Below are 8,433 nucleotides of genomic sequence, written 5' to 3' on the forward strand. Positions count from 1 at the left end.
GAAAAAAAAGTATTTTTCAGTATTTGAAGTAGAACCTGGCCAAATCTGCACTTTCTTTGTCATTGGTTTCTTTTTGCCTTTTATTCTTTTTTGGCTGAAGCACAGTACAAAAAACCCTTCTCTTACCCCAAATCAATCAATAGTTGTGAGAGACCATGGGCAGTCCCAGTCTGTCAGTGTTCCTCCACTTTTTAAGCAATCTAGACGGCCTTAGTCTTCTTGTGGTTTTGGTCTGTGGTTTTGGGGGTTAGGAAAACAGAGGAAAAAATGAAATGAAGTGAAACTCAACCTTGAAAGTTGCAGAAATGTATATCTGAGGACACACAGATGCTTAGTAGAAAAGACACATTTGGAAACAGCTTTTCTCAAATGGGAGGTACTGAAAGCACACCTTTGAGTGGGGTTAGCTGGGTGATTGTGTTTGCCCACAAGTCACTGTTCAGTGTCAGAAACAAAACAGGTTTTTGCTATGTGGCATTAAGACTCCCAAGGTGTTACATCCTCAGCCCTCTGCACCCTTTTGTATTTACAGAGATGGCCATACACCCAGTTTCTTCAAACAGGAAACCAAAACATAAAGTTGCTTCTTTCTAGGAAGTTTATGGCAAAACAGAGAAAAAAATCATTTACTTTTTTGGGTCTCTAAGGTTGCCTTCATCCCTTCCAGACGGTGGGGCAAGAGCACAGGGCACAGTCAGCACAGGGGTGGTGGCTGTAGGCTGGCACTACAGTAGCAGAAGGCACATTACATGGCCACTGCAATTCATTGAGGTCTTCATTAGCCTTTTTCTCTTTCTCTTCTTTCCTCCTTCTTTTTCCACTTCCTCATGCTCAGTACACCTGCCTGCATTGATTATCAACACTAGCTGCAATTCTTGCACCACAAGCAGTGTCAAGAAAAACAGCTTGACCCAGAGAAGCAGCTATGGCACCAATCATGGCAGGTGTAACAGCCATGAAAACATACTCAAATCCTTCAAAATTAGAAGTACATCTTGTAGGAGTTGTCTACAAAGGCTTTCTGGTATGGCTGTGCCATCAAGATCTTCCCAGAGACTGAAGGAAGGCAGTGGCCACATCCATGACTCACTTTTACTACAACGAGTGGTTTGGGATTTCCAGCCTGGTGCAGTCGGCACATGTGTCTGGGGACCTTGGAGACACTGTCTAGAGACGCAGGTAGGCTGGCTCTCCCAGAAAGCTGGATATGTGTCACTCAAAGGCTTGTTTCTCAGATTTTATAATCCAGCTCTATAAATCAAAGAGGCTTAAAGAATCCCAAGCATCACCCAGTATGTAAGTCTATTATAAACAAAAAACAAACAGTTTAGTTCGTCTAAAGACGAAAGGTGAATCTCATCTGATTCCAGCAGGCCTGGTGCCATGTAGACAATCCCATTATCGAAAAAAACAGAACTGTAGCAGTAACACCAGCCATGGAGCCATGTATTAATAGTCTGGGTCTGTCTGTTTCTTCCAACTGGAAGGAGAGAGTTAAAAGTAACCTGTGCTCCAAATTCCCTTATGAACCATTCCAAGGCCCTGAAGTCTCTTTTGATTGCCCTTGGACTATGCATTGTGGTAAAAATAACAGCAAAATAATAATGCACTTCTGATTAAATAAAAATATTTATGTTCCAGGTTGGCCAGAACACCAGAAGGTTAGTCATTCATATAACCCTTTGCCTCACATCAATGTCTGAAGTTATTGTCTGTTGTGTAGAAAAGGTTTTGGTTAGTGTTACACCATACAAAGAAAATATAAAATGAGCTTTTATGGTGTGTAAGAATCATCTGACTATTTTCCAAGGTGCTCTAATTCTGCTTTGCTGTCCCATGGTACTTTTCACCTTTAATCACTGGCAGTGTGAACATTTTCAACTGCAGAATTCAGCAAGGCAAATGGCACATCTGTCCACTCTGTGCAGAATGAAAACAATCATCTCAAAAAGGGGCAAATAGAAACGTGACTCTTGTGTCTTCCCTTTTTTCCCTGTGAATTTTAATTCGATACTCTCCATTAGAAGAACAGCACAAACTTTTGTCATCTCAAATCTTGGGATGCCCAAGGCTCTCAAGCCTGTCTCCCATCTTCAATTCAGTCACTGTCCTAAGATGCAGGAGATACACACAGATTGGCTGAGAACTTAAATAGAATTAAGAATGAGTAATAATTAAGCAAACAATAATTAAGCATGATTAAGCTGGTCTAGTTGAAATGGACTATTTAACTATCTACACTTTGGTGTCAGCAGATTTTTTATGTGGATCACCTGGATCACCTGGAGATGTGGATCATCTCCATGTCATTTGGTGTAAATTTGGTGCAAAGAATTTACTTCAGCCTGGCCTGTCAGCACAACCATGTCCTCACATGATCTAAGAGAGCTGACAAAACCAGAAACCTCTTTTTCTATTACTGGCTTAGTCTCCCTCAGCCCTTTGCAGAAGGGCTGAGCAGGAGCTGCCCACAGGGTCTCTCCAGAAAGCCAGTCTTGATGCTCCTGGCTGCAAACAGCCTTGCTGCCCATGTTGGCTCCCATGGCTGCACATGGTGCCTCCAGGGCAGCTGGAAATATTCAGCACCGAAGCAAATTGAATCTAGCCCATCCGGCCCAGCAGAATGATTGCTGAAGCACGTTAGGCATGTTGCCTTTTGTATAATGACCGTGATTGAGCAATGGTGGTGTAATTATGGTGTCTCCCGCAGAGGCAAGTCTGGGTAACTCAGGGCAGTCACAGCTCAGACCCTTGCACACGCACCGTGAGTGGTTTCCTCCTGGAGCACCACACATGTAACAATATCAGTTATAGCCTTGGCCCCAGTCCCCACCTCAGCCTGTGTATGGGGAGGGCTTAGGAATTGCTCCAAACATATCAGAGCTGGAAACTTCATTTATTTTTTGCCTCTAATTTTCAGGAGTGCAGTGTGGGTAGGTGGAGGAGGTCATGCAGCACCATCAGCAACAGCAGAAGACCTCCCAACAACCTTAGCAGAAGCTGGTGCGTGGTGACCTGTGATGGGCTGTGGGTGCCTCCGCAGGGCCCAAAGGCCACCAGCCACTTGGGGAGGTGTGCATCAGATGCGCAGGTGGCAGGTGATGGTGCCTGGTGGCAGTTTGCATCTCCTGGACACTTCTGGTGGTAATGGGTGAGCCACATTCAGGGCACGGAGAAAGGCCAGTTCTGAGAGGGAAGAGCTGGTTTGTGTTACTTGGGGCTGCACTTAGGTGGTGCTAGAGAGTAAATATTTAAAATTCTCTGCAGTTTGGGTGTCTGGGTGGGAAGTCAAGCGACGTTTGTCCCTAAATCCTCTTGTGAATAATGGTGATCGGGTGGACTCAAAACTATCCAACGCGGCACATCTTGCAGGACATGCCAGGGCTGCAGTGTTTAAGGAAAACGAATCTTAAATTGTCTTAGCATTTTAGTACTTCCTCAAAACTTGATTTGAAAAACAGGAGACCCTCCAGTTTTACCCAGTGACAAAATCCTTGCCTGACATTCCCACCAGAAGGACATTTAGAGTGATACAGTCCAAATAAAATTTCACAGACCAAACACTGACCTGTGTGTTATCCCAAAGATCACTGCTGAGAGAGCATTGAGTGCAGCCTTTGTTCTACCTCACCTGCTGGTCCTATTTCTTCAGTCTTCCCCAGAAACACCTTTTTCCTTTCTTGCTGTGCAGACCAGGATTGGCACGAGGGATTTGCAGTGCCTTGCAAGTCATGTAGAAACATCAACGCAGCAACTGGTGAAAAAAAAGTTTGATATTCAATCTGTATTCGTCTCTGATCCTGATTAAATGTTTGACGATAGATTCCTGCTTTTGGGAAAACCTCTTGAAAACCTGCAGAGGACCTGTCTTTTAATTGGATGAACTGAAGGAGCCCCAGGACAGAGATTGAAGCTTTGATTTCAGCCTCATTTCCACTTTTATTTTTTTTTTCCCCCCAGTCTTATTCTCAGACTGATGCATGCAAATGTGACTTTCCTCCTGATAGCAGGTTATGTAGCCAAAGCAGCTTCAGCAAGTCTGGTCTTAGATCTACCTTGATGGGATTAAGCAGTAATCACAGTGCTCACAGACATTAAAGACTTCATTTCAGAGTACTGTGTTGTTGTCAGTCACCTGAGCACCTCAGAGAGCCACAAAGATGATGAAGGGAGTGGAACATCTCCCTTATGAAGAAAGGCTGAGGGAGCTGGGGCTCTTTAGCTTGGAGAAGAGGAGATTGAGGGGTGACCTCATTAATGTTTATAAATATGTAAAGGGTGAGTGTCACGAGGATGGAGCCAGGCTCTTCTCAGTGACAACCAATGATAGGACAAGGGGTAATGGGTACAAACTGGAACACAGGAGGTTTCACTTAAATATGAGAAGAAGCTTCTTCTCAGTGAGGGTGACAGACACTGGAACAGGCTGCCCAGGGAGGAGGAGACTCTGTGGAGCCTCCTACTCTGGAGACATTCAAAACCTGCCTGGACACCTTCCTGTGTAACCTCATCTAGGTGTTCCTACTCCGGCAGGGGGATTGGACTAGATGATCTTTCAAGGTCCCTTCCAATCCCTGACATTCTGTGATTCTGTGATTCCGTGATTCATCCAAGCTGTCGTATTTATAGAATAAAGTGGCTGATTCGCAGTCAAATTGCATACAGTTGGAAAAGTATGCATGAGACTCCCTGCACCCACAAGTTACGGGTGTTCAGTGTGCTGTTCTGCTTCCTTATGGATCCCCTGGAAGGAGTTGTTGGCCTGGCTATGGCTCAGGCCTTTACCTCCTCTGGAGCCTGGACCAAACTGCTGCTGGTTTGGGAGGAGAGGGTCAAGTGCATCCGCCACATGCATAAGAGAGAATACTCTCACTTTGAGCACCAGATGACTATCCTGCGCTGTGCTCATCAATTCCGTTTTCTTTGTGTTTCTCTTCTTTCTTGTGGCTTTTCTGGTCTTCCACTCTTCCCTCTTGTTTCCTTGCCCATACTAACAAACACTTTCAAACTGGCAGGGCTCCTTACCTCTTTCTTCTTAATTCTATCTGATAATCACCAACTGGATAGTTAACCTTTGCAATTAGTTATCCTAGTTAGGATTGAAAACTTAGTATGATTAAGGGATGTGCAGGGGAATTAATCTCTGTTAGGCATTGCTTCAGCTTGTCGTGTTCATTTCTGTTGCACATCCATCCTCAGACTGTGCTCATCACGCTATGATCTGAGCTCTGATCAGAGGTGCACAATGTTGCACAGCTCACTAAAATTGTAAAAAATGTGGAAAAGCTGGAAGTTTTTCAGTTTGCTTTTGTCCCATAGTGTAAAATTTCTCTTCAATCCTGTAATTGTGTCAAAGTCTATTATTCCTGAATTAAAATCATAGCTGAACTCTAGGAGAAAACAAATCTCACATGTATATCAAAGAAAACCCTATTGTGCTCTTTCTTCAATAAAATGCAAGTGTCACAGCTTGCAGTTGCATAGCAAGAATTCCAGAGTTGTAAATACACTTGAATTTTCAATTTGCCTTTCTTTAAAAAATCACACACTTTTCCCTTGTTTTTTTTGCACAGATAACGTGAGGTTCAGAATACAGAAGGTCTGCTGATGTATGACCCAGTTTAGATTTAGAAATCCAAATCACACTATGATCTTGACTTCTCCATAGTTGCAGAAAGGAATTTATCAGCATTAAGCTAAAAGCAGTAGTGGCTATCTGGTGGAACCTGGTTGCCCATCTCTGGCTATGAGGTCAGGTTTGGGAGAAGTAAGAAACAGAAGACATCACTAGGGGTTGCAGCTCTGAACTCTGGGCTGGAAATCACATACCCTAGGGCTCCCCTGAATGAATTCCTCCTTAAAACAGAGGATAAGTTTCAAAAAAACTCCCCATTTCACTGTAGCATTTTTAGAGATCAAGAATCCACCTCAGTCCTTGGCAAATTGCTCTGATATTTAGTGTAGCTTACGTATAAAAGCTAAGCCTCATTTATAGTCTGAATTTGTCTGGTTTCAAATTCCGGACATTGGATCTTGTCATGAAACCTGCTTGTGAGAGAATAGACACTATCAAAATAGCAGAAACCTGCTCTGGGTATGACTCACCCCATCTAAATTTCAACATTACAGTGCACAGCATCACTCAGGGCTCCCTTTCAGGACAAGACAGGCAATAGTTTTAGATTGCGATTCACCTGATTTGTCTATGGACATCTGTGTTAGATTGTTCAGTAGCCCATAAGAAGTGCATCTGGATTATTTGACCAGCTGAGCACACAATGTGGACTGCTTCTCATTGCCTACACAGTCACTGATAAGTGCAGTTAAATAAGCATAATGCCAAGAATCAACCTCACTAGAGATTCACATAGTGGATGATAATTTCCTACTTGTCATTACGTTTCAAGACATGACATTAGCCAGTTGTTAATCTGACTAATGTACATAGAACTGGTTATGTGTTGTTCTTGTTTCTTAATCAAATTTCTGTCTGATAACATCTCAGGCACTCCACAGGAGATGAAGTCTAAAAATACCAAGGAGAACCAAGACAATGTAAGCCTCAGGGTATCTCAGTGGATCCTGTCAACCCAGATGACATTGTAGTACTGCCCAGATGCTGTTGTTTGCTGCTGTAGATCTGTCTACTGCAAATATTTTATCCTGTCAGTTCAGTCTCAGGTCCTGGGATACTGTCTGTCCACTTTGTATGAATATTAGTGCATTCCCTGGGTCTTTCTTGGAGTGAATCAACTGGTTTCTTCAAAACCAAAAATCAAGTGCTGTTCTGAAGACAGTTCACTCCCGAGGACTGAGATTGGACTAGATTGGGCTCTGCCATCTTCTGCAGTCTTCCACTTCTATTCCAGCAGACTTTGCACGCCACTGTCTGGTTGCATTTACTCTACCACTTGGCCTAGGGGCTCAGGACTGCTCCATCACACAAAATTATTTAAAAAAATGACATAGACATTGCCTTTGGGTCCACTGGGTCCCCTCTCCGCCTGATGGAGTGACCTAGCACAGGCTGTGTCCAAGAGGCTCTTCATCTCCTTTGAGGTAGCTGACCAAAATCCAGTCCAGCCACTCTTTTCATCTGGAAGCCTATTTTCCCATTTTTAGAATCTTTCTGCTCATTGTCATGCACAAACCATAACAGTACCAGGAGCCTTGAAGAGTTCTCATCACACCCATATCCAGACCTTTCTGACCTTTTTGTCCCAGGTTTTGTTAGTTTTTGTAAACAACTACATGCAACCAGATAAGCTGGACTTCTGTTGTCGTGGGTAATTTTGGGTCCAGACCACTGTACAGGAAATAAAAAAAGATATAGTTTTATGATAACTTGAAAATGAAAACTTTCTAGGATTCAACTGCTTGTTATTACTCATGACTAAGGTGAGAACATATCTGAAAGGAGCTCCGGTCCAGCCCAGCAAATGGATGCTGCTGCTGAAGGTACCTTTAGGTAGTGCCATGAGACTGTAATTTCATTCTTCCAGAGTGACAAATCACACAATGGCTGAGGTGGCAAAGCACCTCTGGAAATTGTCCAACCTCTTGCTCAGAGCCGGGTCAATGAAAGTAGGTTGCTTGGACTTGTGTCCAGTTGGCTTTGAATATCTCCAAGGATGGAGACTGCACGACTTCTCTGGGTGACCTGTTCCAGTGCCTGACCACAATGTGAAAACTACTTTTGCTCTGGATTATCCTGTGTTTCAGTTTGTACCCATTGTCTTTTATCCTCTAACTGGGCATCGCTGAGAAGAGTCTGGCTCTGTTTTTTTTTTCCCTTTTCCCCTTCAGGTATTTATATACGTTGATATGATCCATATCAGCCTTGTCTTCTTCAGACTAAACTGTCCTGGCTCTCTCAGCCTCTCACTGTATGACAGATGATTCAAACCCTTAATCTTCTTCACTGGACTCTGTCTCACCAGGGCTAAGTGGAGGGGAAGGGTCACCTCCCTTGACCTGCTGGCAATGCCCTGCGTGATGCAGCCCAGGAGGCTGTTGGTGTTTTTCTCACAAGGACACTGTGACACATGGCTGGCTCAGCCCCCAACCTGCGCTGGTGCCTCGTGTTTTTTGTCCCCTGGTGCTGTTCTTTGAACTTCACCTTGCTGAACTTTACAAGGTTCCTGTCAGCCCATTGCTGCAGCCTGTCCAGGTTCCCATGGATGGCAGCACAACCATCAACTCTATCAGTCACTGCTCCCATGAACTCACCAGCTGTGCACTGTGTCCCAGGACTGAGGGCGTTAATGAAGATGCTAAACAGTAACAGCCTCAGCATCACACCCAGGGGTACACCACTAGTGACTGGCATCCAGCTGGACCTCATGCTGTGGATCACAGTGCTCCAAGCCTGGTAGTTCAGCCACTTTTCAGTCCACCTCACTGACCAACCTGTATTCATCTATTTGCCCATGA

The sequence above is a fragment of the Columba livia genome, chromosome 1, assembly GCF_036013475.1.
Source record: "Columba livia isolate bColLiv1 breed racing homer chromosome 1, bColLiv1.pat.W.v2, whole genome shotgun sequence".
Taxonomy (NCBI): domain Eukaryota; kingdom Metazoa; phylum Chordata; class Aves; order Columbiformes; family Columbidae; genus Columba; species Columba livia.